Consider the following 27,018-nt stretch of genomic DNA (forward strand, 5'->3'; position numbering starts at 1 on the left):
AAACTGGGAATGAGGAATCTCCTCATATATTACAGAATCAGATAACTAGCTATAAACTGACTTTGGATTCTTTCTAAAACTGGGCTATTGTAACAGGATAGACACTGAAGTTCAAGGGCAAAGCCTAGCTGAAAGGAGGGCTTAGCAGAGCCTAACCAAAGTTTGGTCAAGGAAAGAATCTTTGTCAACTGTTAAATGACTACATAAAGATATGTGTGTGTGTGTGTGTGTGTGTGTAAACCATATAATTACATAACTACAGGAAAGGATTTTAACATTGGCTACCAGGCTGGGGAAGGAGGCTTGTGTGTGGGAGGAGAAAATTCAACTACCTAAAGAGAGATGTCCACAAAAATAGCATTTGTCTGGTAATTCCATAGTCTTTTAGACTATGTGTCTAAAGACGTTCTTGAAAGACTGCTTAATATATACTAATTATGATATGGCAGATAAAAGATGGTCAAGAATATCTTGATGGCCTTCCTGTCAAGATGTGGACATCCATGAACTCTTCCCTCGTATCTGGACAGACTCACTGACTGGTTTGACTGGCAGAACATAGCAGAAGTGAAGCTCCACCACTTTCCAGGTTTAGCTTGAAGAGAGGGGCAGGTTCCACTTTCTTCTTTTGGAAGACTTTCCCTTGGAGCCTTGAGCCACCATGAGAGAATTTTGACAACCCTGAGGTCCTGGAAGACGAGGAGTCATGTGGAGAGAGAGGTCAGTGTGCCAGACATATGAGTGAAAGAACTATCTTGGGAGAGAAAAAGTATCTAAACACATGGTTGAAAGAATACTTAAAATATTAATTGTATTATCTCTCAATATGGGGATTTCAGATGATTGACTTTTTTTGTTCATTTCAAAAGAGGTAGTGTAGTGTAAGAATTGAAAACATTTATTCTGGAGCCAGATTACTTGGGTTCAAATACCGTGTCTGTCACTAACTGTTTAATCTGGGGCAAGTTAACTAGCCTCATGTGCCTCAGTTTACTCATTTGTAGAATGGAGATAATAGTCCCTGCCTGAAGAGGTTGTTGTGAGGATTGAATGAACTAATCCATGTAGAGCACTTTGAGTAGTGCCACTGAATGTGAACCACCATTAGCAATAAATGCGTTATTCCAATTATCTTCCCTGAGCCTATGGAAAAAAGATACCAAGAATGGTAATATGGATACACACTTCCTTTCATTCTTAATAGATTCTTTGTTAACGAAACCAATATATAGTATATAGGCTTAAGGAAGTAGGGATAAAATCTCATGTAAGGAATTTTGAGGTTTGTTTTTTTTTTTTCCCTTTTTATTAATTTTTTCAGCGTAACAGTATTCATTCTTTTTGCACAACACCCAGTGCTCCATGCAAAACGTGCCCTCCCCATCACCCACCACCTGTTCCCCCAACCTCCCACCCCTGACCCTTCAAAACCCTCAGGTTGTTTTTCAGAGTCCATAGTCTCTTATGGTTCGCCTCCCCTCCCCAATGTCCATAGCCCGCTCCCCCTCTCCCAATCCCACCTCCCCCCAGCAACCCCCAGTTTGTTTTGTGAGATTAAGAGTCATTTATGGTTTGTCTCCCTCCCAATCCCATCTTGTTTGAGGTTTGTTTTATTCCTTAAGTGTAAAGTGCACAACTGGTACCTAAAAGAGAGTAATATACAGCTAAATTTAGTGTATTTGGTAAATATTAGACTGAAGCAAGAAGGAGACACAACCTTAGGAGCTGCAAGAGGAAAATTAGGGCTGGACTGGAAAACTTGTTGAGGACTAGGAGTGTGACCAACAATGAAAGGGAACTAAAAGAAAATCTTCAAGAAATTAGGAGAACCCCCCAGTTCCCAGAATTTATGTCCTTTGGAAGGCTAGAGAGTTCAAGAAGCTCTTTGGTTAGATCCCATCTCACCAAAGTTTTAACTCTAGTTTATTGGGGAATATTTTTCTTATGATATGGAAGTTAAGACAATACAGGAAATAAATGAGAATTATAGGATTCCCTCCATGGCTCGATTTAAAGTACAGCATTATCTGTAGATTCATTTCCCTAAAGCTGTGCCAATGCAAGTAAACTAAGTGGAGAGGAAATTCTCCTGATGATACAGGCCAATAAAACCCGCTCTTAATGTATTTTGGATTTGAATAATGCACGCTGACTTTTTACATTTATTTGAATGCATTCGTTAGCTGCACTGTAATCTTCACTCTGACTGTATGGAAATGCCCAAATTATGTGGTAATAAGATGCATATGACCTAGTTCTTAGAAATCATTAAACTAGAGATGGATCTTTCCCTATGATATTTTAATGTCAGAGGGTAAAATATGTTGTTTTATCTTCTTGTCTTAAGGAGTGTAGTCTAGTAAATGTGGGTCTAGATGGAGGATGAATGGAATGTTGGAAACAAACTCAATTTTCTCTTTCCTCAACTAGCTTCAAATAATCTGTTTTGCAATTCTGGGTCATCAAGTGGGACATATATCAGAATGTCTACTTTATGTTAAGCAGTCTAGAGAATTTAATGGAAGGTTTAAGGATTTGAGAGGACTTTAAGCCTAGTTTTCATAAAATTATATGCAATTATGATACAAGGCAGTATGACATAAGAGCTATGTTATTTTATTTAATGCATATATGTCTGATCTAATTCTTAAAAGAGAATTTCAGCAGTCAAATGAAGTCTGTAACTGAGTTAAAACTTCACAGTATTGAGAGATTCTAGAGAATGAAATTAATTTTATCCAGAAGGATTAGATAAGGTGTTTGAGAATGACTGGGATTTTGATGAATACAAGGGGGACCCATGTAAACAACTCAATTGACTGAATCTACTTTGTAGGTCAAAGGGTGATATGTCTCAGCCAAATACCCTAAAAGTATTTTTTGGTTGCTGTTAGGCTTGCTATATGCCATGCACTGGAAATTTATCATCATTCTCATTTTCATTCAACTTGCATAAGAGGGAGAACTAGAATTAGAACCCAGGAATCTCTGATTTCAAAACCATTACATTTTATTGTCTATTTCTATGTAAATTAGAACTTCTCGGTAAAATCACCAAAGGAAGGCTACCATTCTTTAAAAAATATTTTATTTATTTATTTGTCAAAGAGAGAGTGAGAGTGAGAGAGTGAATGGACATAAGCAGGGGAGAGCTGTCGGCCGAGGGAGAAGCAGGCTCCTTGCTGAGCAGGGAGCCCAATGCAGGACTCGATCCCAGGACTCTGGAATCATGACCTGAGTTGAAGGCAGATGCTTAACCACCTGAGCCACCCAGGCATCCCCAAAACAAATTTTTTTTAATTGAAGTGTGGTTGACATACAATATTATTTAGTTTTAGATGTATAATATAGTTTATCAACATTTATATATGTTATGAAGTGATCACCACAATAAATATAGCTATTGTCACCATATAAAATTATTATAACTTATTATTAATTATATTCCTTATGCTACACATTGCATCTTATGTTTAATTTATTTTGTAACGGGAAGTTTGTACCTTTTAATTCCCTCCCTCTATTTCATCATTCTTCTCCCTGCCTCCCCAACAAATTGTTCTCTGTATCTAGAAGTTTGTTTCTGTTTTATTTGTTCATTTGTCTTGTTTTTCAGATTCCACATATAAATGAAATCATATAGTATTTGTCTTTCTCTGTCTGACATTTCATTTAGCATAAAACCCTCTAGGTCCATCTATGTTATTGCAAATGGCAAGATCTCATTCTCCTTTATGGCTGAATAGTATTCCCTTATTTTTATATACCCCATCTTCTTTATCCATTCATTTATTGGTGGATGTTTGGGTTGCTTCCATCTTGGGTATTGTAAATGATGTCACAGTAAACATGGGGGGATGCAGATAGCTTTCTGAATTAATGTTTCTGTTTCTTTTAAAAAATATATCCAGAAGAAGAATTGATGGATCACATGGTAGTTCTATTTTTAATTTTTTGAGGAACTTCTATAGTGGTTTCCAAAGTGGCTGTACTATTTTGCATTCCCACCAACAGTACATGAATTTTCTCTTCTTTCCACATTCTTACCAACACTTACTTCTTAACCTTTCTGAAAGTAACCATTCTGACAGGTATGAGTTAATATCTCATTGTGGTTTTGATTTGCATTTCCCTGATGATGCATGATCTTGAGTGTCTTTTCATGTGTCTGTTGGCCATCTGTAGGTCTTCTTTGGAGATACATCTATTCAGGTCCTCTGCCTGTTTTTTAATTGGATGGAAGGCTACCATTCCTTATATTTATACATAAAGCATTGGATGCTGGATGAAAAGACACCCATCCAGGGGCGCCTGGGTGGCTCAGTGGTTTAGGCCTCTGCCTTCAGCTCAGGTCATGGTCTCAGGGTCCTGGGATTGAGCCCCGCATCCGGCTCTCTGCTCAGTGGGGAGCCTGTTTCTCCCTCTCTCTCTGCCTGTCTCTCTGCCTACTTGTGACCTCTCTCTCTGTCAAATAAATAAATAAAATATTAAAAAAAAAAAAGACACCCATCCAGCATTTTAAGATCATTTGTTTGGCAGAGGCAAAAATTAACCTACAGAGAGCAAACAGAAAACACAGAAACATGACAAAATAATGGAAAACACAGTTTTTAAATATTGTAAATAAGTAGATTATATCTTTTGAGATCCAATAATAATGACATTATTTTGCATATGAATGACAGAGTAATAAACACATAAAATTTCAATTATCTGGCTTAAATAAAGTTCTTTTTAGATTAATATAACCAGAAAAAAAATGTAGGAGAGTAAATTGTTTATTGACTGTGGCTAATTTAGAGACTATTTGGTAGAGGACATTATGAAATTTAGAAGGTATTTTTCAGAAATGAATATTGTAGAATTTAATTAAGTATAAAATAGCAAAATTAAAAATAGAAATGAATAACATTCATTCATGAGAGGAAGAGAACACACAAAATATAAACTAGTGGAACAACAAAGAGAAATCTTTAACCACAGTGCTGGGGGAACTTAAGTCCTCTGATGAACGTTCCGTGGAGACTAGTGACTATTAAGTGCACACTCCTCAGGCTGAACCAGGATTAGAGGTGTGAATAAGGAAGCAGCTGATGTGTAGAATCGGTTTCTTTAAAAAAATGTAAAAATGTCTGGGGTTGACATTTGTTAAAACCCATTCCACTAAAACAGTATACTTTTTTTTAATAAGTACACAAGAAACCAAAATGTCAAAAGATGAATCAATCTTTTCTTTTAAGATCTTTTGGACCTGTACTTAGTCTCACTCCTACTGTGACTCTTTCACTTGGAAATTACTCACAAACAAAAGAACAAGTCTCTCATTTTTGTGGTCATAGGGGATAAGAGATGCTGTTTGAATTGTAAAAGTATTTTCAAAAATGCTTACTTTATAATAAAATGGCACTTTAATCTGGAGAACAATTCTTTTGCACATTTGCTACCTAATACCCTGCATGCTTTCAATTGATCATCATGATGACTTTAATTATTAAATATGAAATAAATTCCCCTCTGTAATGGAGTAAGAAAGGTCAAGGGCTCCCCTCTTGTAGGAAATTTCATTCATTTACTAGGCAAGAATGGCTTTAACAAAGATCAAGTTACATAGGTGCTTGAGGAAATAGGTTCCAGAGGGCAGCAAAGTACCCAAGCCTCTTTGAAAAGGTTTTGTAAGAAGTAAGTATTTTCCAGTTGGACTCTGTATTTTATTTCCCTTATCCCTCTCCCTGCAAATACTAAACCTCTGGCCCATGAGGGGACACATTTGCTGCTGGGCTGTAAGAGGAGATAGAACTCTACTATTCAGTCTTGACGATGATGTGCATATGTGGGGAAAGATAATCCAAGAGTGGATCTTACCTCAGAGTCACCTCAGGGTCACATGTATCCCTACATTGGCAAGATTTTTTAAAAAATGAGAACATTCATGGGGCGCCTGGGTGGCTCAGTGGGTTAAGCCACTGCCTTCGGCTCGGGTCATGATCTCAGGGTCCTGGGATCGAGCCCCACATCGGGCTCTCTGCTCAGCAGGGAGCCTGCTTCTCCCTCTCTCTCTGCCTGCCTCTCTGCCTACTTGTGGTCTCTCTGTCAAATAAATAAAATCTTTAAAACAAATGAGAACATTCAATAAAATGGGAAGTGTTGTTATTTAAGAACTTCAGAGAGCCATACAGAGCATAGGTAATTCTCAACCTCAGTGTGCATCAGAATCACTTGCAAGGTTTATTAGAACAGGTTGTTGAACTCTAATCCTAGAATTTCTGATTCTGCAGGAGTCGGGTGGAGAAGAGACTGCATTTCTAACAGGTTTCTGTTGCTCTGGGAACCACACTTTGAGAACGATTTTGGAGTTCTAATAGGTGATCCATGACTGACTTTTGTGCCTCAGGTGGGGTTTTGATGAGCTTAAATATGGACAACTGCATATTTGGGTCATAGAAGTGCCAGAGTCATAGGCCTGTTGCCTCTGACTGCGATCAGTTTTCGCTCTTTAACTCTTTAATCCCTGTGTGCCATGTGAATAGTATTACTTTCTAAATGTGCCAAGACACAGAAAAGTTGGAGGTACACTCAGTTCTATAGAACTTAAAGGTTTTCAGTCATTTAATTCTATTGGGAAAAAACTCAGTAGGCATAACTTGTCTCTGAAATAGAATATTTTAAATGAGGCAAGAGGTCACTGAATCATTCCCGTTACACTTTGCAAGAAGGGAAAGGAATGAGAACATTTGTTGAATAGATCTCTTATGCTAGGCACATGCTAGGTACTCAGTATGTTATCGTGTTTAATTCTTACTGTCACTTAATGAGGTAGGTATTCTTTTGCTCTTTTACTTCATGTAACTGGGATTTAGAGGACAAAAATAATTTGCTCACAGTCACAGAGCTGGTAAGTGAACCAGTTAAACCCAGCTATCTCTCACTTGAAGTTCCAAGCTCTATCACGTGGCCTCAGGGGTGAAGCAAATCAGGGGACCCTTTTTTACATCATCCAAAATTGGATCAGCTTCAGAAAAAGTTAAGGTCGAGGTTATATGTAAGTTTCCAATGCAAAGGCTTACCCAATTTAAATATTTCAGGCTGGGGCGCCTGGGTGGCTCAGCCGATTAAGCGGCTGCCTTTGGCTCAGGTCATGATCCTGGGGTCCTGGGATCTAGTCCCACATCAGGCTCCCCACTCAGCAGGGGGCCTGCTTCTCCCTCTCCCTCTGCCTCTTCCCCTGCTTGTGCTCTCTCCCTCTCTCTCTCAAATAAATAAATAAAGTCTTTAAAAAAATAAATATTTCAGGCTTGCAGGGGATTATCTGGCGAGAAGTTTGAAGCATGTGATTAGCATGACTCTTCTTGCGTGTGTGCGTGTGTGTGTTTTCCTTCTGATAGTTATTTGCAGCTGACACCTGTAGTGTGTGAGACTTCCTGGCTATATTATGTAGGCATAATGAGGTGACGAATTGGTTAGTTATACAGATAACAGGTTGGAGGACCCAGGTTTTTGGGTAGCTTTCTTGTGTCCTCCACAAGACTTTGTGGAGACTCAGGCTGGAGACCCTTGTCTAGTGGCCATCTCCCACTGCCTCTGCAGACAGCTTTCTCTGGGTTCCAGACTCTTCCACTTTTTCATTCTTGCCTATCTTGTTTTGGTATCTCCGAATTTCGAACTTACAACACTCTTTACACATAATTTGCATTGCTATTTTACTTGAGCTTCAATTTATCACTTGTAATTTTTTCTTAAAAGATTTTATTTATTTATTTGACAGACAGAGATCACAAGTAGGCAGAGAGGCAGGCAATGAGAGAGGAGGAAGTGTGCTCCCCGCTGAGCAGAGAGCCCGATGCAGGGCTCGATCCCGGGACCCTGGGATCAGGGCCTGAGCTGAAGGCAGAGGCTTTAACCTGCTGAGCCACCCAGGCGCCCCATCACTTGTAAAGTTAAAAGTGGTCATTAATTTATTTTATTATGGTTCCTCTCACATTTATTTCTTGTTTAAAATGCCCATCCACAATGGGGTACCTAAATAAGTATTTTAACTGGATGGTTTATTAATTACTTTAGCTGACTTTCTTCAATTACTTTAATTAGTGCCGTGTTGTATTATTTTTGTCTCTTGACTCCTCAAACTAAAAGTTCACTTTTTGATATATTGAATACACTTTCGCTGGAGTGAATGAAGCCTTGTATCTGGAAAAAGTATGGCAATTAAAAACTTGTGGGACCTTGAAAGGTCATCCTTGGGTAACAAGGGAAAGACTAACATCCTGAAAGATTAAGAGATTGGCTGGCAGCATTGCTAGTAGAAATAGGTTTGAAATCAACTAGATCTACTTTCGGTTTCTGGGTTTTAATTTCCCAGTTCCGTGATCCTGGGCAAACTACATAGTTCTGAACATGTTTCTTCATCTAAAAAGTGGGTACAGTAATAATGCAGGGTCACTGGAAAGATAAAGCATTGGCATCAGCACAGTATTGGTACTGTTTACTAAAAGTCTAATAAATAGTAACTTATGATTGCTTACACATAATCCAATTCAATGCATTTCTCACTTATTGTTTTACTTACATAAATACTTGATATTTTACTTACATAAATTTTACTTACATAAATATGTAAATAAAGTATAATTTTCAAAAACACAAAGTCATGATTCTCATACAAATATAAAATGAATGTATGCCAAAGATTTCAATTAACTCTTTACTTAATGAGGAAACCAGTAGTGTTAAAACTAATTCAAAGAGAATTTGATTTACAGAAATTTATATTCTTTAGCAGATGAAATTTATTTACAACTCTTTGAACAGGAATAATTTAAGTTGCTACAAGGTGGAAACATTTGTATTACTGTTCAGTTTTCTACAAGTTAACTTCTATCCTTAAAGAGTTTGTTACAGGGTGCCTGCGGTGGTTCAGTTGGTTAAGCGACCGCCTTTGGCTCAGGTCATGATCCTAGAGTCCTGGGATTGAGTCCTGCATCAGTGTCCCTGCTCCATGGGGAGTCTGTTTCTCCATTTGACCTTCTCCTCTCTCATGCTCTCTCTCACTGTGTCTCTCTCAAAGAAATAAATAAAATTAAAAAAAAAAGAGTTTGTTACATAGTTTAGCAATCAAAGACTATCGAAGGTGCACAGCCCCATAGAATCAGATATTCCTGGAGAATTTATTAGACAAACGACCAACATTCCACTGGAAGGGTATTACATCCTTTTATAGACTTGCTTTTTTTTTTATAAATGATGTGTAAATAGATTTCTCTCTTCTAGAATGCATATGGCATCTTTTTTTTTTTTTGATCCAGTATATTTTGTTTCTGTGTATGACTCTGTGTTTTTTGGATACATATTTCTCATCTGTAGTATCTTTAAAATAAGTGTTTATAACATTTAAAGAACATTAGAACTCTGGGCGTGGAGTTAAGGATACCCAGTAATCTCTCTGGCTATTTTTCTAAGTCTTTGGCAACTTTTCTGACAGTTTCACCCCCCCCCCCCCGTTTGTGATCATAAAATAATATCCAAAAGGCCGGTCTCATCAGGTTTTGCCTGATTATTAGCATAGTTTATTGGAAGACTAGTAGTATCCATATGGGTCTCCTTGAGTTTGCTTTTCTAATCTATATCCAGACAATAATATAAAACTAGAGAGGCTATAGAAGTAAGTTTGATTTTGAAGTCATGGTAAGGAATCCTGGATTGGACTTTAAAAGGCTCTGTTACTTGTTCTTCTATCCCCAGATTAGGAAACCAACTCCATCAGACTTCACCTATAATAACTATAAGTTGGGGCACCTGGGTGGCTCAGTAGGTTAAAGCCTCTGCCTTCAGCTCAGGTCATGATTTCAGGGTCCTGGGATCGAGCCCCACATTGGGCTCTCTGCTCAGCAGGGAGCCTGCTTCCTCCTCTCTCTCTGCCTGCCTCTCTGCCTACTTGTGATCTCTGTCAAATAAATAAATAAAAATCTTAAAAAAGAAACAAACACAAAACTATAAGTTTATGTGAATTTCTTCTTGAGGTCCCTAAAATTTGCTGAGGTTCCTGGCCTGTCAGCAAGTGACCTTCCTTTACCCCTGTAGGGACAGTTTTCCTGGAAGAACACTCTAGACATTAGATCCATATATAAAGTCAAATTTTTTCATTAACAGTGGCTTGTCATGCCTGATTAAGTGAGATTCATTCTTGGTTATGCTTCTCCAGGTTCAACATTGATTTGTTTAATTAGGTTGTGGTAAAAAGGAGAGATTTTTATTAAATCTATACAAATAACCATAACGCCATAAAAAATAAGACAGCTCAGTTAAAGAAATTATAAATCTGGGGGAGTCCAGTAAGAATTAGGTTCCATTTTAAAATATTTCATATCAGTTTTCAAAAGCAGATTTTATTAAATTGAGAGTTAGAGATCATTTAAGAAAAAAGAGGAGGTGCTATCTCATATATATACATAAAATTAAAATATTAATAATATTCTAAATAAGTAGTCATAATTAAATTTCCCTCATCTGTTCCTTTAGTCCAAATGCCAAAACTGAATACTTATGATTAATTTAATCTAGTATAGCCACTAATATGGGCTGGAGGAGAGTAAAATTCTTTATTGGAGTATTCCACAGATTTTTTTTTTTTAAAGATTTTATTTATTTATTTGACAGACAGAGATCACAAGTAGGCAGAGAGGCAGGCAGAGAGAGAGAGGGAAGCAGGCTCCCCACTGAGCAGAGACCCCAATGTGGGACTCGATCCCAGGACCCTGAGATCATGACTTGAGCCGAAGGCAGAGACTTTAACCCACTGAGCCACCCAGGCACCCCTCCACATATTATTTTCTAAGAGTTTGATCAATACATTCCCTGAGGTTAAAGGTTAGTTATTAACAGTAAGGCACTAACAAATCTATCAGGCTTTTCCATAACATATAAACTTTCTGAAATATTTACCTTGGTAGCATTTTTACCTTAATCTAAAGAAGATTGAGTATCTCTTTTGATTTGACAATGTGTCCTATGCAGCTCTTCCTCTATTGAATCTGATTAAGATCCCTGTGGAGCAAATCAAATCTAATTATTTGTAGGGTCAAAGCAGAAATTACACCTGACAAATTTAAACAGGCAAGAAAGACATTATCCTAGGCTACTGCAATAGGGGACATAGGTTAGATCTAAAATCTTAACTACAGTAAAAAAAAAAAAAAACATCAGGAGAGTTTTGAAGAGCTGAGGTGAGGGCATGTAGGCTACTCATGTTTGCTAAGTGGTATTTCCCATAGGAAAAGTACATTTTCTTATACTTGCATGACAGGAAATGGTTTTACAACCTAGGGCAAGGCAGTCACTACAGCTAGTCTCCTACTCTCTCACAGAGAATAAGGGAGAGGGGCACTATCTTCCTTAATAATACATTTCAAAGAGATGCCTCCTAGGTCTTTGCAAAGGATGGTCCTGGGCTTTAAAACTGCCAAGAGGGTTTATAAAAGATTTATGTCTTGAAGAGAAAGAGAAAGAACTTATTATTGCAAGCTTTCTAAAGTAAATAGTCTAAGAAAGGGATATTAGGGGTCTAGCATCTGGAAGAAGCTTGTCTAAAGTTTAGTCAAGCTGAGGAGGAACATCCCCCCGCCCTTTTTTTTTTTTAATTAGATGAAAGAACAAGTCTTTGTGATTTTTCCAGGGATCTTCTGGGAAATGTCAAAGATAGTTTTAGTTATAAAGGATATCCTGAAACTTTAGTTTATTGTTACTTTTTTCTAACCATAAGCTGTCATGTTTGGAAAACAAAGTGAGCAGTTGTCAGAGATTTTGTCAATTTTTGAAGATGGGCTCATGGGTTCCTAAGAAATAATGCTTGGTTTTCTATTCAACCAAAGTGAACAAAATATATTAAAATGAACAGAGAAGAAAGTTTCTCAAGTATAGGAAACTTAACTCTTTTCACAAGTGAAAAAACTTTTGTCCTTAGTACTTTTTTTAAAAAAATTAATTGAGTGAATGTGTGCACATAAAGAGCAGAAAAATTATTCTGGTAGGAAACAGAATTTCTGCAATCTACATAGGTTTGTGAAAGATAAAGAATTATCTATAAAGTTGTAGATAAATGTGCTAGAAAACAAGACCACCAAAACTGTGCAACAAATTTGCTAAAGAGAGAGAGAGAGATTATGAGCAGGGGAAGTGGCAGAAGGAGAAGGAAAGGGAGAGAGAATCTCAAGACTTCTGTGCTGAACATGGAGCCTGTTGGGCTCGATGTCATGACCCTGAGATCATGACCTGAGCTGAAATCAAGAGTTGGATGCTTAACGTACTGAGCCATGCAGGTGTACCAAGGTTGGAATGCATTTTACATATATTTTTCCCTCTAAACTCAGGAGTTATAAACCAAGAAAATAAAACCCACTTGCTTCAACTTTTGTCCTTTACTATGTTTTTTCATGTTCTAGGACAAACTTACCTTCTACTTTAGGGCAAAACTGTACATTTTTTTTAATATGCTTAGCTGTAGTTCTCTCTCACTATTGCCTAGTACAGTCTCAACTATTCATAATATTATAACTTTCATTTTTATTTTTTATGTTTATATTTTTAAAAATTTTAATTTCAATGTGGTTAACATAGAGCATTATATTAGTTTCTGGTGTACAGTATAGTGATTCAACAATTCTATACATTACTCATCATAATAAGTGATCATCATTATAATCCTCTTCACCTATTTCACCCATTCCTCCTGCCCACATCCCCTCTGGTAACCATCAGCTTATTCTCTATAGTTAAAAAAAGTCAATTTTTAGTTTTGTCTTTTTTTGTTTCCTAAATTCCACATATGAGCTAAGTCATATGACATTTGTCTTTCTCTGGTTGACTTATTTCACTCAGTGTGATACCCTCTAGCTCCATCCATGTTGTTGCAAATGGCAAGATTTTGTACTTTTTTTTCTTAAAGATTTTATTTATTTATTTGACAGAGAAAGAGAGAGCACAAACAGGGGGAGTAGTAGGCAGAGGGAGAAGGAGAAGCAGGCTCCCCGCTGAGCAGAGAGCTTGATGTGGGGCTCCATCCCAGGACCATGGGATTATGACCTGAGCTGAAGGCAGAGGCTCAACCAACTGAGCCACCCAGGTGCCCCGATTTTGTACTTTTTAATGGCTGAGTAACATCTCATTGTGCATATATACCACATCTTCTTTACCCATTCATCAACTGATGGACGCTTGGGTTGCTTCCATATCTTTGGTATTGTAAATAATGCTGCTATAAACATTGGGGGACATGTGTCGCTTTGAATTAGTGTTTTTTGTATTCTTTGGGTAAATATCTAATAGTACAATTGCTAGACTGTAGAGTAGTTGTAATTTTAACTTTTTGAGGGACCTCCATACTGTTTTCCACAGTGGCTGCACTAGTTTGTGTTCCCATCAACAGTGCACAAATGTTCCTTTTTCTCCATATCCTTGCCAACAACTGTTGTTTCTTGTGCTGTTGATTTTAGCCATTCTGACAGATGTGAGGGGATATATCATTGTAGTTTTGTTTGTTTTTGTAAATATTTAATATGTAAACATTATACAACATACTACTGCACAACCAGTGGGCCATTAAGAAATCAGATGAAATTGAAATATGTCTCAAGACAAAAGAAAAGAGAATACAATATTCCAGAACCTATGGGATGAAATAAAAGCAGATGTTAGAGTAAAATTTATGCTATAAGTGTTGTATTAAGGAAAAAAGTGCAAATAAGCAATTTAACAGTATACCACAAGGAACTAGAAGAAAGTTTGCTGAAATTTAGTAGAGGAAGGAAATAACAAAGAAAAATCTGAAATACATAAAATAAAGACCAGAATAAATAATAACATAACATTGAAAGTAATGACCAGTTTTTCAAAGAAAAACAAAACAAAATTGAAAATGCTTTAACCCACTAAGAAAAAAAAAGAAGACTCAAAAACCAAAATGAGAAATGTAAGAGAAAACAGTACAGCAGACACCACAGAAATACACAGTGTGGTAATAGAATACTATAAAAACTTATATACTAACAAATCAGATAACTTGGAAAAAAACAAATAATTCCTAAAAATGGATGTTACAAAATTGAATCATGAATCTTGATTTCACAAAGTAGAAAATCTTAGATCAGTAACAAGAATGAAAGTTAAATTATGAATCAAAAATCTCCTAGCCTAGAAAAGCCTGAGAACAAATGGTTTCCTTGGTGAATTCTACCAAACATTTAAAAAAAAATTAATATCAATCTTTATCAAAATTTCACAAATAATGGAATAGAGGGAATACACTGAAAATCATTTCATGAGGCCAGCACTACCTTAATACCAAAGCAGGATAAAAACAATACAAGAACAAAAAAGTCTAGTTTGTCCAATATAAGTGTTGCCACTCTGGCTTTCTTTTGACATCCATTTGTGTGATAAATAGTTTCTCCATCTCCATACTTTCAATCTGCAGGTGGCTTCAGATTAGGGATGATTTCTGCCATTATTTTTTGAAATAAGTTTTCTGTCCTCTTTTCTCTCTCTTCTTCTGAGATTCCTATAATATGAAGATTATTACATTTGATGGAGTCACTGAGTTCCCTAAGTGTCTTTCTAGTGTTCCATAATTCTTCTTTTTCTCTTTTGTTTAGCTTCATTATTTTCCATTATTTTGTCTTCAAGGTCACTAATTCATTCCTCTGCTTCTTTCAGCCTGCTGTTCATTGCTCCAAGCCTGTTTCAATCTCGTTTGGTGTGTTCTTCATCCCTAATTGATTCTTTTTAAACTCTTTTATCTCTGTAGTATGAGTCTCCCTGATGTCTTCTATTCTTTTCTCAAGCTCCCTCTGTATCCTTATGATTGTTGTTTTAAATTCTCCATCAGGCATGTTACTTGTATCTGTTTTGCTTAGATCTCTGGCCATGGCCTTATCTTATTCTTTCATTTGTGATAAATTCCTCTGTCTTGGCATTTTATCTAAGTCTCTGACTTCTTCTCTGTGTCAGAAAAGCCAATTATAGTAATGGACTTATGAAGAAGAGGTCATGTATTGTCTATGGCCTGGCATTTCAGTGAGTATCTTTGTGTGTGCTGCATGCTCTCTGCTGTTGTGCTTTTGTTACTCTACCTTCAGGTCGGTCATTCACAGCGGCTTTTCTTGCCTGCTGTGTGCAGTGTTTGGTCCCTGGCCTGAGTATGGTGAGTTTTAACTAGGTGTGCTCTGGTCTGCTTGTGAAATGAGATCTGGTAGCACTTTCATGAGAACTGAGGTCCTATAGAACTCTCTAGTTGGGAGATGTGGTGTGGGCAGGGCTTTGTAGATCATTTTTCAGAGTGATGTTTCCACACTGTCTGGCCCCCGAGTTGTTTGTCTGCCTTTTCTCCAGGTTGTTTGTGACCTCCTGGCTCTATCCTAGCCAAGCCTGGTAACCTTTAATATTGCGGGGTTTAGGGGCACCTGGGTGACTCAGTTAAGTGTCTGACTCTTGGTTTCAGTTCAGGTCATGATCTCATGGGTCATAAGGTGGAGCTCCATCAGTCTCCAGACCTAGTAAAGAGTCTGCTAAAGCTTCTTTCCCTCTGCTGCTCCCTTCTCTCATGTGCTTTCTCTCTCTCAAGTAAATAAATAAATCTTAAAAACACAAACAAATAAGCAAATAAAACTCCAGGCATTAGAGCTATGGTATGGGCAAAGGTCCATGCTGGTCTTCTTGTGGAGGGTCCTGCCATCCTGGGACTGAGGCAAGCTTGACTGAGAAGGGTAGTCCAGCCAGAGTGGAGAGATGTGGGACTTGGTGTAGTGGGTTAGGCAGCCAGTGTTGTGCTATGCTGCTTCCCTCAGGTGGCTCTGGGTTTACATTGAGGGATGGGGAGAGAAATGGCACCTGCAACTTCCTTTTTCCTGGAAAGATGTCTCAGTAAATCCTGTCTCTCAGGTATGCCCTCCTAGTAGAATGAATAATCTCCCTACTGTATGCCCTAGGCATTATCCAAATCACTGTTTCCCCACCATCTGGCCCTGGGTTATTTGCCTTTCATCTTTCTAGGAACAGGGAAGTGCCATTGGGGCTCTATCCCTGCCAAGGTTGGTGACTTTAGATATAATCTAAATTATTAATACTATTTAGAGATAGGATAACATTTTGCATTCACCTAATGAGAGGTCAAGACCTTTGTCAATTATAAACATATAGACACCCAGACACATTGATAGCTCATGGTCTAAGTTGTATAACTTTAGCCATTGGTCAAAAATAAACAGAGAGGCATCTGGGTGGCTAGGATGGTTAAGTGTCTGACTCTTGATTTCAGCTCAGGTCATGATCTCAGGGTGGTGAGATTGAATCCCACATTGGGCTCTGCTCTGGGCATGGAGCCTGCTTAAGATTCTTACCTCTCTGTCTCCTTCTCTAAAAAAATAAAAAGCATATAAATAAATAGAGAAAAAAACTCTCTGGTTCAGATCTCAAGGACCTTTCTTCTTCTCAATGGGTATGAAATCTTAATTGATTTGTGTTCACAAATAGACAAGCAAACAAAAAAGACTAGCAAATCAGATTTCTCTTATCTCTCACCTAACAGAAAATGCATCTCCATCATCCACCAAGAAATTCATCAGGTAGTTAGATTATAAACCAAATTCTCAATCATTGCTGTCACCAGTGGGGAATTATTTTTATTAGGTACAAACCAGAAGCAAGAACAAATTCAGCAGAGAGGAAACAAAAGTCCTAGAGAAATCATTAGCAAAGTTAAGCTTCTATTGACCTTTGGGATTCATCGTGGAAACCAAGAAAAGACATGGTGTGTTTAAATAGCTAATGAAGGGGCGCCTGGGTGGCTCAGTGGGTTAAAGCCTCTGCCTTCGGCTCAGGTCGTGATCCCAGGGTCCTGGGATCGAGCCCCGCATCGGGCTCTCTGCTCAGCGGGGGGCCTGCTTCCTCCTCTCTCTCTCTGCCTGCCTCTCTGCCTACTTGAAATCTCTGTCAAATAAATAAATAAAATATTTAAAAAAAATAGCTAATGAAGTATGCTTCCCTGGCAACCCAGTTTACCTGGTTCCATGAAGTCAGTTCAGCTGGGCATTTCAGTGCATGATTTGCAAAAGTACTAAAGGATAATTTTCAAAAATGTGAAAATATGACATGGATAGAAATAAAAAATGAACACATTCAAATATTTTTCTTAACTCATTAATTAACGATGAAACCAATAAGAAGTGATAAACAAAATACATTTGCATTGCTGTGAACAGAAATCATTTGCATTACTATGGAAAGAGACACTTGCATTACTACTAGTTTTTCAGTATGTTAACTTACATCCCTACAGAATCTATCACAGAAAAACCAAAAGTATACACATTTTATGGAATCTGAAATTCCTCAGATGGTTTACTAGAAATCCCAGTATTCCACTGAAAAGACACCCAGTAAACTCTCTTGCTCTTTTCCAATACCTTGACAATTTTTTCCTGACCCTGGAAAACATGAATGATCAAAACTGACAGAGATTTATGCCTTCATGGAACTTGGGTTTTAGTTGGTGAAATAGACAATACCCAATGAAACCACCAAATCAGTAAATGTTTGGGAGGATTTAAGGGCTCTGCAAAAAGAAAAAGGAAAGCAGGGAAGGTAGGAGTAGCGTTCTGGTTAGGGGAAAACAGTATGAAATATTAAGTAGGGTGGTCCAGGTAATGGCCTTGATTTGAGCAAACCCTTGCAGGAAATGAGCTATGTTGGGCAAGAGTGTTCTGGATGAAGAATAGTTAAAACAGAGTTCTTAATCTGTGGCTTGTTCAAAAGACAATGAGAAAGCTAATGTGGCTGGAATGGAGTGAGTGAGGGGGAGAGAAAGTGCTATAGATTTAATGTTTTGTCTTCCCCAAATTCAAATGTTAAATCCCAACGTCCAGTGTGAGGGTATCAGGAGGTGGGGCCTTTGGGAGAGGACTTTGCCCTCCTGAATGCAATGAATGCCCTTATAACAGAGACCACTCTGCCATGTGAGGATACAGTGAGAGGACAGCCATCTGAGAACCATGGAAAGGCTCTTAACAGACACTGAAATCTGCCAGTTCCTTGATCTTAGAACTGTAGATTTGTTCCCAGTCTCCAGAACTGTAAGAAATAAACTCTTATTGTTTACAAGCTACCCAATCTATAATACTTTTGTTATACAGCCTGAATAGACTTGGACAGGAAATTGATACCTAGAAGTGGGTGCTGCTATAACAAATATCTAAACATGTGGAAGTAGCTTTGGGATTGGGTAATGAGTGGAGGCTGAAAGAGGTTTGAAGTGCATGGAATGGAAAGCCTATACTCTATGAATGAACCATTAAGAGGGATTCTGGTGTGAGCTCAGAAGGAGAAGAGCATTTTAAAGCCTAAATCTTTTCAGAGAATACCTACGTAATCCTCAACAGACTGTTGGTAGAGGCATGGATGGTAAAGGCCATTCTGATGTGGTCTCACATGGAAATGAGGAGAGGCCATCCTTTTTATAAGGTAGCAAAGAACTTGTGTTTTATAAAAGATAGAACTTGGCAGTGATAGAGTGGAATGTTTAACTGAAGCCATTTCCAAGAGCTTCAGGATTGACAGCACTAAAGGCACAGCTTGGCTCTTCTTGACTGCTTACAGTAAAATATGAGAAGAGAGAAATGATTTAAAGACAAGAGTTACTAATCAAAAGGGAAACTGAACTTAAAGGCTTGGAAAAGTCAAAGCCTATTTGTATTGCAAGAAGTCAGAAAGTGTTGTTGGGAGAGAACACTAAGTACGGCCAAATGACTACTGGATGTTAGTGTCCATTGGCCATCTCAACAGAAGCTAGGGACTGTTGTCCAAGAAAATGGAAGAATGACCTTTAAGGCAATTCAGGGATTATCAGAGCTGTCTTTCCTATCACTTCCATTTGGGGTGGGTCTGTGGAGCAAGACTTGCAACGGTTTGGGAGGCAGAGTGGTTTCAAAGGAGGGTATGGAATCTTTGAGACCTTGGTGTATGCAGCCGGGCACCACCTCATGTCTTGAGACTTTACTCTCCACACTTTAGTGCTGCAGTTCCTTGGCTGTCCAGCTGCTGTGGTGAGCTCCAGAGCAACCTGGGCTGTGCCCAGCAAAGCTTTGGGAGCATGGCAACCTCTACCTAGGTTTCAAATGACAGGGCCTTCTGGCAGATTCACCAACTTGCAATCCCAGGCAAAGAAACACCATGGGGGCAGAACTACCCAAAAATATAGGATCAAGATCATTATCCTAGTCAATATTGAAGGTGGGACCTCTTGTTCCAAAGAGACCACAGAAAGAGCTCTCCTGAGGTCACACCATGGAGGTTATGGCAGAAAGATGGCTGTCTGTGAACCAGGAGTTGAGCCCTCTTCCTCCATCTTAAAAAAACCCCAAAACACCTCTTTGACCCCCCACTCCTGCTCTCAGCTTCTGCCCCATTTTTCTACTCTTTGTTGAAGCAAAATTCCTCAAAAAGAGTTGTCTATATTCATCTCCCACTAGTCTTAAGAGCCTGCTCCAATCATGCTTTTGCTCCCCTATATATACACTTGCCATTCTACTGAAACGGTCTTCTCAAGGTCATTGGTAACCTCCATATCTCTAGTTATTCATTCTCAATCCTCATTCTACTTGACTCTTCAGCAGCTGTTTGACATGATTTTCTCTCCAAACCATGAAAAACTTTCTTCACTTGACTTCCAGAGTATCATATTCTCCATGACTTCCATATTTTCTCCATCTCATGCTTTTTCATTAGTTGTCTTAGTTATGGCTGCTACAGCAAAATACCATAAACTGAGTAGTTTAAACAACAAAAATTTATTTCATTCTGGTCATGAGCAGTGTGGAGAATCATGTGACTCTTCTGTGGAAGAGACTTTTCTTCAAGCCAACAACTGGGGGTGGGGTGGACTGGTTTGGTGGTGTTCTTCCCTATAGATTTTTTTTTCCTTTTTTTTTTTTCCCTTTTTATTAATTTTTTCAGCGTAACAGTATTCATTCTTTTTGCACAACACCCAGTGCTCCATGCAAAACGTGCCCTCCCCATCACCCACCACCTGTTCCCCCAACCTCCCACCCCTGACCCTTCAAAACCCTCAGGTTGTTTTTCAGAGTCCATAGTCTCTTATGGTTCGCCTCCCCTCCCCAATGTCCATAGCCCGCCCTATAGATTTTTTTAATAGGAAGTTTCGGTTGTCCCAATGACTGGAAAGTACTTCTGGCATTTAGTACGTGGGGAGCAGGGTTTAAAGAACTAAAATGCATGAAGGATTATCCCTCTCCAAATGTCAAAATCACCCACATTCAGGAATGCTGTGTGAGACCTGATAATATGGTTGAGAATAGCTGAGATGTTATATTCTCTATCTGCAGGCAGCTCTCAGGAGTTATGGTAGAGAGGAAGGGGCTGGGGCGTGATGTTGGGATCCTAATTCCATCTCATGAATGATAAGCTAAGGCACTTCTCAGGAGGATGAGGAGGCAGAGAGATTGAAGAGGAATGTTTTGCTAGTGGAACTCCCCCCACATAAAAGGAATTTGGGAATGGGGAATGAGAATCCTCTCCATGTTAAAAATTGGTTGGATGTTGCCTTTATATTCAAACATTTAGTTATGTTTATGTCTTGGGTTATAATTTTTATAATTGCTCCACTGCTTGTTAAATGTTGAATGTTACTATGGAGATGTTTGAAACAATCTCAAGAAAATGTGAGACTGATTTTCTTTTCCCCAATGAATGACTTGATCTTGTTTTCCCCCGCATTCTTTATTTATTCCTTCTTTTTTTTTTTTTGTTTAATTTTTACAGCTTTACAAAGCTGTTAATTGATGTTGATTGTCCTTGGTCTATTTCTCTTTCCCTTAGAGAATGACCTGCCATTTGATGTGTGGATTCTGAATTATTATATTTTTTTCTTGCATTATATCTTTTAGTAACGGCAATGTGTCATCATTCGGATCTGCTTTTAAGGAATTTTATTTATGCTTATGTAGGTTCTTTTTTTTTTTTTTAGATTTTATTTATTTATTTGACAGACAGAGACCACAAGTAGGCAGAGAGGCAGGCAGAGAGAGAGAGGGAAGCAGGCTCCCTACTGAGCAGAGAGCCCGATGCGGGACTCGATCCCAGGACCCTGAGACCATGACCTGAGCCAAAGGCAGTGGCTTAACCCACTGAGCCACCCAGGTGCCCGCTTATGTAGGTTCTTGTAAGCTGTGTTTTAGATGTAATAGGGAAACAATTTTCATCTCTATTCTTGTTTTCCTTAGTACTTTGTGGGATTTCTAAGAGGGGGAAAGGGAAATTCTGACAATATGTCACTGTATTCACAGTGGGTGGCCCTTTATGTTATTTCAAAGCCATATTTCAGATTCTAAATGTACAAAAAAGATATACAAACAATGCCATTTTTAAGTCAGTTTTGTTGTTTTGGATTTTTGACTGTGAAGTATTGCTTGCTCAAGGAATTAGAATAAAGCTAAACATTTTGATTTTAACTTTTCAGTCTGTCAAGGAGATAGGAAAGCTTTTACACAAATTAAAATATACATTAGCCATGAAATGACAAAAACCACAAAACTGTAAATAAATGTGAGTTGATACCTTCATGGGTTTCTTTAAAGTTGGATTTGTGTCAAAGGGATTTTGTGTACCAATGATTCCCAAACTTAGCTGCATGTCAGAGTATCTTGAAGAAGTCAGGGAGAAAACCGGGTTGTGGGTAGAAACAGACACATTAACAATTGCATTTTTTAAAAAGTATTTAACAATTTGAAATGTGTTTTTCCCCAAAGCAATGATATGTAGTTCTTCAAAACATGTGAAGTAAAAAGAATGATTTTTTTCTATAGTGTCATATTTCTATATAATTTTATTGGATTTGATGCATGAAATTAGCCTTTGGCTTATATAATCTTCCATTATAATAAATCAGGTAAAATGTTTTAATGTGAATGTTTTCTTTATGGTCTTTAGGAGACCATAAAAAGGGTTCACTTTATTGCAAAATGCACCTAAGGATAATTATATCACTTTATACTTTGGATAAATTTTTCATAAAATGACTTAAAACTGGTCTTAGTGATAAATGCTCATATCTGATAATGTAAGGAACTGAGACGTTGTAAATGGAAAATATATGGTTTTATATGAAGTCTTAAGTATTGTTTTATTACATCTGTCCCTATTATAAAGTGGTTTACTTCTTTAAATGTTGTTTATAAAACATATATCTTGTGATTTTACTATAATCCTTTTAAAAAAACAATTAGATTTTTTTTACAAACTTACTTTATCTCTGATAGAATATCTTAGAAAATCTAATTATGCCTCATATGTTAAGAATTTCCTTTATGTACTTGAGCAGTAAGGAAATGTGACTTAGAAATGCCTGTGACACTAGAACGTTCTGATAAATATAATCTTGGAAGAAACTTCTCTAGAGATGGAGGGATTATTTGACACTTTCTTGGCAACTGTTTTGGAACCATAATCTCTAAATCTCTGAGCGCAGATTATCATTGGACATTTAGTTGGAATATTTTTGAGCATCAACTGAATTGAAGAATAATTGTGCTCTTTGTGGTTAAATCAAAGTAAAATCATAAAAATTATAAATTCATAAGTAAATTCATAAATTCATAATTAAAATTATAAATTCATAAGTAAATCATAAAAATTATAACTGTATAGGTGATGTCTTAAATTTTTGTTAATTTTTTTGTCTGGCTAAAGAAAGAAAAAGCAGTACCAGCCCACTTTTTCTGGTAAGAATATCCCACAAATTATTATTGTAATTATGTTCTCTTTGAGAAAGTTAAAATAATATTGCCTATATGTTACATGTTTGACATTAATACATTTTAATTTGGAATGTGTTCTGGATCAGAGGTAACATCATCCTGGTCAATGAGACCTAGCAAGAGAACTGCTTTGATTTCTTCATGTGTATGCTTATGTAAGGACTGTGCATTTTTCCTCTAGTGCCCGTGCCTGCCAATTCCAATGTGTATGTCAACTGCACTTAGTTTCAGTCTAAACACCAGAGAATCTTGAAATTTATTTCTGACAGCTTCCTTTTTTTTCTTCCTTTAGCATATGCTCCCTAGCAGGGTCTGTCTACTTTTGTTCATGGTCTAGCGTGCAGGTCGTTGTGTTTTGTATTATGTATAATTTACAGTAGTTTAGCCCTCCAATAAGTCTTCATCCACCCATCACCATTTTTTAAAAAATCTCCTCGTCTTTCCCCTCTTGAATTCATCATTCTGATCTAAGTTCCACAGAGTTGGAATAGCTACTGAGTAACTTCTTCAGGAAGGGTATCCACATAGTATGTTTTCCATACATGTTAGTTTGGCTCAACTTAGGAAAGTTTACTTCAACTTCATCTTTGATAAATTGCATCTGTTCTAATAATTCTGGTTTTTTTTTTCTTCAGAAAAATCAAGAATTTTTAATCTCCATTTTTCTTCCCTTTTGCTCTCAGCCTTTTCATTTATATCTTTATCTTCTCTCTAAATTCTGTGAGATAATTTCAAGTATATGCTTTTCATCACTCAGTCCTCTGTATCATCTCTGCAACTTTTATTACAGTAAATAATATTTTATTTTTTCTAATATTTGCTTAAAATACTCACATTTTAATTTTACCCTTTAGATCCCTTTTGACCATTTTTTTTATTATTATTTTTAATATGGGGTTTTTAACATGGGGCTTGAAATCACAGCCTTGAGATCAAGACCTGAGCTGAGGTCAGGAGTCAGATCCTTAACCTACTGAGGCACCTGGATACCCCAGACATCTTTATTTTTAACTTCACTCTGTTACCCCTTTGGATTTCTGTGTGTGTGTGTGTGTGTGTGTGTGTGTGTTAGGATTATTTATTTGAGTGGGGAGCCAGGCAGTGAGCTAGATCTCACACCTCTGAGATGATGGCCTGAGCCAAAATCAAGAGTTGGATGTTTAACTGATTGAGACACCCAGGTGCCCCTCTGTGTGTGTGTGTGTGTGTGTGTGTGTGTGTGTGTGTGTTTGATAGAGGTCATGACTTTTTAATTTGGGGAGAAAGTGTAATTGTATTTAAACATTTTCCTCTGATTCTTATAGTTTATCATTTTTAGAGAATTGCTTTCCTTTTTGCTATGTTGTCTCTTACTTGATCCTCAAGATTTTTTCTTCAGCTCATCATAATTTTCCTCCCTTTGTTTTTTCTTATAATAAATAGCTGTCGCTTATTGAGTACTAACTCCAGCTTTGACACTGTGCTAAATATTTCCAGACATTAGGGATTTTTATTTCTACTTAATAGATGAAGAAGCTCAGGCTTAGAATGTAGAAGTCAGGATTAAAATTCATGTTCATGTGCTTCAAAGACCAGGGTTTCTCTATGATCTCTGGAATGAAGAGAGCTCCTTCTACCTAGGATGTTTGTAAATAGTTATAGTAAAGTAACAGTCCAAGTTTCTGGACTACAATTAGCCAACTTGATGCCATTGAACTCCACATAAATTCTTCAGAGAAACCAGGTAGCTGTGTAGTTATGAGGCTAATTTCTAATATCTAGGAGTCAACTGTTTTTGCTGGAGTGAATGAAGTATGCATTACTCTCTTACCACTTCTGCTTAAAAAATCGAGCACTAGGAAGCTATGCAGGACCATACAGCTACCTGAGCTCTTTTTATTTGTTTCTACCTGAAGTACTTTACTAGTGGGGTCTATACTGCCTCAGAACATATGACAACATAGGGTTTCTTTCTCTGTTTTTGAGTTGTTATTTATTTATTTATTTATTTTTAAAGATTTTATTTATTTATTTGACAGAGAGAGAGAGATCACAAGTAGGCAGAGAGGCAGGCAGAGAGAGAGGAGGAAGCAGGCTCCCCACCGAACAAAGAGCCCTATGCAGGGCTCAGTCCCAGGACCCTGAGGTCATGACCTGAGCCAAAGGCAGTGGCTTAATCCACTGAGCCACCCAGGCGCCCCTTGAGTTGTTATTTATTGCAGACGTGCCTACAGAAAGAGAAACTGGTAGCTTCAGAATGCAATATCCACTCAGTATGGAGTGACTGCTCAGCCTACTCAGCTTGCACAGCTCCTGAATTTTTGACTGAGTGATTGAAAGTGTACCTTCCCTACATTTTTTAGGATGGGCAACCTATTTTTCCAGCTGGCAAAGTATTCATGAATCACAAATTTTGTTTCTCAGTAAGTTTGATCAATGATATTGGTAAGGTATGGTTATGGAAAAATTCTCTTGCTTTCTAGCCATAGGTTGGCTGTTAGCCTTATTTTTTGTTGCGTTTCATCTTTAAAAAATTTTTTTTGTTTATTTCTTTTTTTTTAAAAAAAGATTTTATTTATTTATTTGACAGAGAGATCACAGGTAGGCAGAGAGGCAGGCAGAGAGAGAGAGGAGGGAGCAGGCTCCCTGCCAAGCAGAGAGCCTGATGCAGGACTCGCTCCCAGGACCCAGAGACCATGACCTGAGCCAAAGGCAGAGGCTTAACCCACTGAGCCACTCAGGTGCCCTTTTTTTGTTTATTTCTAAGAGATAGTTCAGAAAGGGGGACAGACTGCATCATGGAAGTAAAGCCAGGTGCCATCTTTTTATCCACCCTTTTTTAAAAAATTACTATTATTTTTTAAGGAGGCCCCATGCCCAGTGTGGAGCCCAGTGGGGGCTTGAGCTCAACAACTCTGAGACCAAGACCTGAACTGAGATCAAGAGTAAGATGCTTAATCGACTGAGCCAACCAGGTGCCCTTCAAGGTGCCATTTTTAATTACCCCCACCCCAGTAGTTATTTTTGCAAATAATGCTTTTATTATTTTTCAAGCATGGTATGTTGGCAAATATATAATGTCCTCAGAATCTCACACTTTAAATTATTTTATACATGAGGACAGAGGGATCTTTGGGACTGTGAAAGATTCTGAAATATACTCTCTTTTACTAGTCCTTTAAATTCGATTTGGGAAAAATGACAATGGCCTTTGTTTTTCCGTTATCCCTAGCAAATGCATATTCCATTGAGACACTCTGCCTTCTTTTACATTCTCCCCCTTGTCCAGAACTTTGCCTTCTGAGTTTCACTCAGATTTTTAGGGTTGAGTAATTCAAGAAAACCCTTAAGAATACCTGTGATTTCAGTTGTTTTCTTATACAATGGTGCACTCATTTAACCTAGTTTTCTAACTGTATATTTCTCAAAAGCCTTTCTCCGCAAATTGCTTTGAAAGGAATTGAGAAAATACATATAGGATTTAGGAAGGAGGAATTTCTGGTTGGTACAAATAACATATTCTTGTAATAAGTTCCATAAGAATATATACATATATATATGGGGTTTTTGTTTTTTTTTTCAGTATAAACAGCCAATGATGATGGGCAGTTAAATATTCTCACTTCATATTCAAAGTGAAAAGAGCTCATTCTCAGAGGTAATAATAGGCCTTTCACCTTACTGCAACAATTCTGTGAATTACTCAGTTACATTATGTACTTTCAGATTCTCGTAGTCTATAAAGTGCTCGTATAGCTAGTTTTCAAAGTGCAGCTTGAGATCCCTGGGTTCTTGAGACCCTTTCAGGCAATTCATGAGATCAAAATTATTTTCATTATAATGCTTAAATGTTATTTGCCTTTTTCACTCCTATTCTCTCACAAGTGTACGGTGGAGTTTTCTGGAGGCTGCTTGCTGTATGCCACTGCTGCCCATGGAGTCAGAAACAGTCATGAGAATGCAGTTGTTTTCAGTGAAGCCCAGTATAAAGGGAACAAGAAATGGAGCATTTGTGATAGGCCAACGATGGTCTCTCAGAGGTCCCCATCCTAATCCTTGGAACTGTGGATATGATATTTTATGAAGCAAAAGGGACTTTGCAGAGGCAATCAAATTAAGGATTTTGATATGGGGAGATTATTTTGGATTATCTGAGGAAGGCCCCAGGTAGTCACAAGGGTCCTTAAATGTGGAAGAGCACAATAGAATTGTCAAGAGTGTTGAGATG

The sequence above is a fragment of the Meles meles genome, chromosome 10, assembly GCF_922984935.1.
Source record: "Meles meles chromosome 10, mMelMel3.1 paternal haplotype, whole genome shotgun sequence".
In the NCBI taxonomy this organism is placed as follows: Eukaryota; Metazoa; Chordata; class Mammalia; order Carnivora; family Mustelidae; genus Meles; species Meles meles.